General features: G+C 36.0%; 1 long non-coding RNA gene across 1 annotated transcript; it reads left to right on the top strand.

Moving 5' to 3' along the window:
* The first annotated feature begins 2,984 nt into the window (after nt 1-2,984).
* LOC124160569 lies at nt 2,985-5,274 on the top strand. Its single transcript, XR_006865196.1, has 2 exons — nt 2,985-3,270; nt 4,141-5,274. It is a non-coding gene; the product is annotated as an uncharacterized LOC124160569 (long non-coding RNA).
* Nucleotides 5,275-5,513: the final 239 nt, after the last annotated feature.

The following is a 5,513-nucleotide window of genomic DNA, read 5'->3' as shown; positions in this document are numbered from 1 at the left end:
CAGGTATTTTTCATTATTTCTCACAGTAGCAAATGAGGTCAGCAGTTATTAAGGATTACATATAGGTGTATTAAGTTTTTATAGAAGTTAGCAAGATCCACTTTTGAATAGAATAACGAGAATTCGATTTGCAGGTAGTAAATTGGTTATTTGAATTTTATTTATAATGATTAGGCAAACTCTTAAATTGAAATAAAAAAAATAAATTGGTTTTGGCTGGGTAAGATAAAAGAAGGATGCATTTTTAAATTATTTATTTATAATATCAGAAAATAAATTAAGTGGATGAGTTGGTCAGTTAATTATGATTGACTGATTAAATTTTGTTGAATATAGTAATATGCACACTTAAATAGAAAACGAAAATGCAATGTTTCTATAAGTCATAAATAATATACATAAGTGTTTAAAATTTTACTTTCTATTATTGCTATAAGATAAGCATAGGATTGCTTAAGTCCAGGATAAAGAGATTAAATGCCTTAAATTAAAGCATCGAGTACCAAAAAAATGTTTTCATTATACCGTATAAGCGTGTGTAAGAGGCGCACACGTGTAAGAGGCGCACCCTTATTTTGAGCATCGGAGCTATGAAGAAAAAAAATTTGCTGCATTTTTTTTATACTATCGCGCGGTGTTGCAGACGTACGCCTGGAATTTCGACAGTTATCAAAATTTCCTCTTTCAATTAATATCTCCTTGCTTGGGATATAGCTTGTCCTATTCTCGAACAATTTTGTTCAAATGTTCTCGCAGGAGTATTGAAATAGAATTGCAGCTGTGGAAAATTTTAAGGCAAAACACGACAGGCACATAGCATGAACCTTCCCAAGACCTTGGACAACAATCGGGGCAATCTCAGCGCCGTAAGATAATAACCACGTCGTGGATTTAACGGAACCACACTCGGCCCTCCATCAGCCAATGCCTCTGCCATTTTTTTTTCCTTTCCGAGACCCCGCAGGAAAATAGGAAAACATCAAGTTACAGGGGAACAATGGAAACGTGTTTCATCCCTACCCCGTCTCACCAACTGACCTTGATCGATCTCCCAGTTTATGGAGGCCAAATGCTAGGTGAGTCATCTACTGAGCCCGAAGATATCTCGATAGCTTTCAATAATTGTATGACACGCACGAGGTTCAAAAAAAGAAAGAGATCTAACGGGACGCATATCTGACAGAATTTAAGTTTTTTAAGCTCTAATAGGGAACTTGCATATATTTCAGATATAATCAATAGCCCCAAAATTATATAAAAATATATGTTTGCATACCTCGGTGAAAGTTTTTTTATTATTTTATGACGTGGTTTGCGATATTTAATGCATCAAAGTTCACGAGAATTTTCAAATGCAAGTGAGAAGCGAAAACGGCCGATGATTGGCTGGTAGAAAAGTGACGTCATAGTTCAGTACGAGGCACGGCGGCACGGCCATAGTATAGGTTGCATACTTGAATACATGCGACGGCGTGGTTATGATTCATTTATTGAAGTGCAGACTTATCGGAGTTGTTCATTGTGACTTCGGGGCTATTATTTGATCTATTTCTCCTCCATTGAAAGCGATAGATTGCGTAAAGATGAAGGCATATGGTTATTCTTAGGCTGATCCTAGCAAGCTTCCTGTTACTGATTCCATCATGATAACAGGGTATTTTAGTGAAACTGTAGACTTCGTCGGCTCGGAAAGTCGATGCCGAGAAATGGAAAGGTAGCTGATGTGCATCTGTAATGTTTTATAGTTCATAACAAAGTGAGACTTGCGTATAATATTGGCGAAAGCGTATACTCATGTGAAATGTGTATTCTTTTGGCAGTCCGGTAGAGTCTTATGGTGAACTTATTTCCACCTCGAAGCTGTCGATGATACTTTCAACGTAAAAATACCTTGCCTGGAGGGCGACAGGAAGCTCTGAGGAAGCCAGACTATTAATGTTTCAATTTAGTAGCGATAATATAGACGAACTTCCAACACAATCTACCATCTTGTGACTAAAAACCCCGAGGCCACTTCCTATTCTGCAGAAAGAATCGGTCAATCGCACTTCGATCAATATAATAAACACAACGTCTTCAGGTGTTAATAAGTTACTTTTGTAATGAGATCCTTCATAAATTAGCATTAAAATGTGCATGTTTTCCAAACAGAGTCTTTAATACATTTTGGGAGCTTTTCTCATGATATATCTGAAACCTTCTCTAAAGGCGAGCTCATCGTCATTGCGATCGGTTGTCACTTAAAAATTCCGTATCGGAAATCCTAGAGGGATGACTTTCGACGATGACCGTGATCACCTGCACTCTCACTATCACTGGAACCCGTAGTGAAAATATCATCCCAATCCAATATCTATTTGGTTTTAACTGGGGAAAGAGCAACATAGAACTGCACATTCTTTGGGCAACTTTGGGTTTGACTTTCCCTCACACACACCATTTCCCCTGTGGTGCACATCAGTCCTATCTTTATACGATGGCCTGACAACCTTTAAATGGATCCTTGGTTTATCCTGACAACCAACTAAATGGAAATTGCTGATCCACACATGTCCATTCTTATCTCCATAATTTCCAAATCAAAGGTCGCGGAACATTCCTCTATTGTGACTCAACTTTTTTTTGAAAAGCAAGCAACGGCGCAGAATAAAATCAACCCTGTTAAAAATTACCCATTAGTCCCCATTGAAAAAACCTATAGGGAATGATATTCCCCATTAAATTTCAATGGGGAATATATTGTCCCTATGGGTACTCAATGGGGAATATATTGTCCCTATGGGTACTCAATGGGGAATATATTGTCCCTGTGGGTACTCAATGGGGAATGAATATCTCTTATGGGTTTTCAATGGGGAATGAAAATCTCTCATGTTTTGAATGGGGAATGCCAAGTATTTTCACAACTTTTAGTAGCTATGGGAAATATATATTTGGCGTTTAAAATACCTTAGTTACATATTTTGCCCATTATATTACGAAATTATTTTTTAATATAACGGATTAAATATCGTATTTGGAAACTAGCGCCACAACGACCGGCGGCCATCTTGCATACCAGTGACCCAAGAGCCATTGCAAATGAATTGTTTACAATCGTAGTTACTGTATTTTGTGACCGTTTTGTGACTTTGCGAATTTAGTTGTGCTGTAGAATCCTCTTTTACAAGCAAATTTACGTTGAAGTACGCAATGGAAGAGGAAAATAATCCGTGTTTCGCAGTGAAGACTGGCAAAAAGGCATCAACACATCTCCGCTGAGCTGACCATGTAAGTAAATGAAACATTTTTTCTATTCGTTAGTAAATCACCGAACATTTGTATGTATTGATACGATTAATGGACCGCTAATTTCATTCCAATAAGTATTTAAGATTATTAATTACTATGTTCACAGTGTAATTACAATTTAGCATGATCTTTCCTTTCTCGGCCATAGTAAAAATACAATCCATTAAGACCGATTAAGTTGAAATATCAGGGTTCTCGCAGAAGAATCCACTTTGTTAGCAGTCCATTATGGCATCCAGTTCGTTATGGCATTAAATTATCAATCTCAATTAGCTCGTATACGAAGGGTATTTTCTTGAAAAATGAATAACCATCGGGAAGATATTATGTCGAAGAATTATAGTAATTAATTAGCTGTTCAAAACATTGCCATCGCAATTTAAATCTCTCCGATCATTATCATTTAGGTATTGATTTGTACTTGAGTACATTTTTCACAAATGCCTAAAATGCAATGAAAGTCTTAAAGAGTTATATTGTTATCAATTGCTATAGAATGTTACTAAAATTGAATGTCAATTCAATTCTATTGAAATGTCAACTATTTATGTTAGGGGTTCCACTTACCCCGGTGTTCCTTACGCAGTTAACGGGTATATATAAATATTTATAAAAAAATAACCTGTTTGTTGAGCACAGAATAGATATTTGTTAGGAAGTTGAGCCTAGCAATTTGTTCGCCACGTTGATGCATGCACATAAATATGAATGCGTTAGAGTGGGAGTGCATAAATATGCTTGCAAGATGCCATGTGTAAATGTAATAAATAGGTAGATTTCCTGCAGGATAGGTTCATAGCTAATGATATAACCTTGTTTTTATTACTAATATTCTATATTTATTTGCAGGGACAATGGAGAGAGTCTGGAGTCAGGATGACAACCTGAAAAGGGATATACCAACTAGACTAAAGCAAGTTATCACAAAGGCATTTGCCACCAAAAGTTGTGACATGGTTAAATACCAAAGGAAGAAGCTACTGAAAAGTAGCAAATAATACTTCACATGTCTATCCAGACTGATGATGGATGCAAATGCTACCAGCTAAGATATTGATTGTTCATTCCCTGTCAGCCTTTGTAATACTCGCATACCATTCACATCAATCCCCTGATCGACCCCAAACACCACGAACTTTGAAAGAATTTGAACACAATTGTAATATTGGTTTGTATGAGACATTTGAAGTGGTATTTGTTAACCAATTCGGTCCAAATTTTGATATTTTGTTAATAGTTACTTGCTCTTTCATTTGCTTGAAGTATATGCTACCAACTATGGTTTACTGTGTGCAAAAATAAAAGCATTCAAAATTAAATTAAATACTTTACATAATTGGAGATAATTCTTTAGGGCTTGAAATGTTCCAAACATAGTGGCTTTTTGCACACATCATACTACCATGTGGATTCTCTTCTTATCTTTTTCTCCAAGCACACTACACGTTTTGCCATCCTTTTACCTTTACTTTTTTGGTATCTGTACACTCCAAGGAATGCCTGGTGTTCATTATTGTAACATATCCTTCTTGTCCTTCCATTTGCAGTAATGTTATTACTGCAATATGATATGGCTTCACCTTTTTGGAGTTTTAATTCGTCTCTATCTTTAGGCATATTTTTGCATTTAGATCACAAAGTACAGTACATTAGTTCCTAAGGTGTGTAACTTGTAAAACAAATCTGGCGAATTATACCAATTATCAACATACAATTAATATCCTTTGTTTAGAAGATTATACGCGGCCATCAAATCCAATACTACCTTTGTATTAACAGGAATATTGTTTAATTCATCATTTCCAACATACATTTTAAAATTATGTGTATAACCATAGTTGGAATTGCATAGTTTGTACAGTTTTACCCCAAATCTTGCCCTCTTTAACCTTTTGTATTGTTAAAGAGTAGCAAGCCTGTCAACAAATTTATGTTATACAATGTAAAAATGTTTAATTTAGCATTAAATTCATATCAATGGAACAATTGTTTTTATTCATTCTGTTTTATTAGGGAGTTACAGTCCCTATAGGGAATAGCTATCCCTATAGGGAATAGGTGTCCCTATAGGGAATGGGTGTCCCTATAGGGAATGGGTGTCCCTATAGGGAATGGTAGTCCCCATTGCCAATTCCCTATAAGGAATTTTAATGGGTATTTTCAATGGGGAATTACAGTCCCTATAGGGAATGGTAGTCCCCATTGCCAATTCCCTATAAGGA

Source organism: Ischnura elegans, chromosome 6 (genome assembly GCF_921293095.1).
Source record: "Ischnura elegans chromosome 6, ioIscEleg1.1, whole genome shotgun sequence".
Classification (NCBI taxonomy): Eukaryota; Metazoa; Arthropoda; class Insecta; order Odonata; family Coenagrionidae; genus Ischnura; species Ischnura elegans.
The sequence above is the reverse complement of the archived record's forward strand: the minus strand, read 5'-3'. Positions and strand labels throughout refer to the sequence as shown.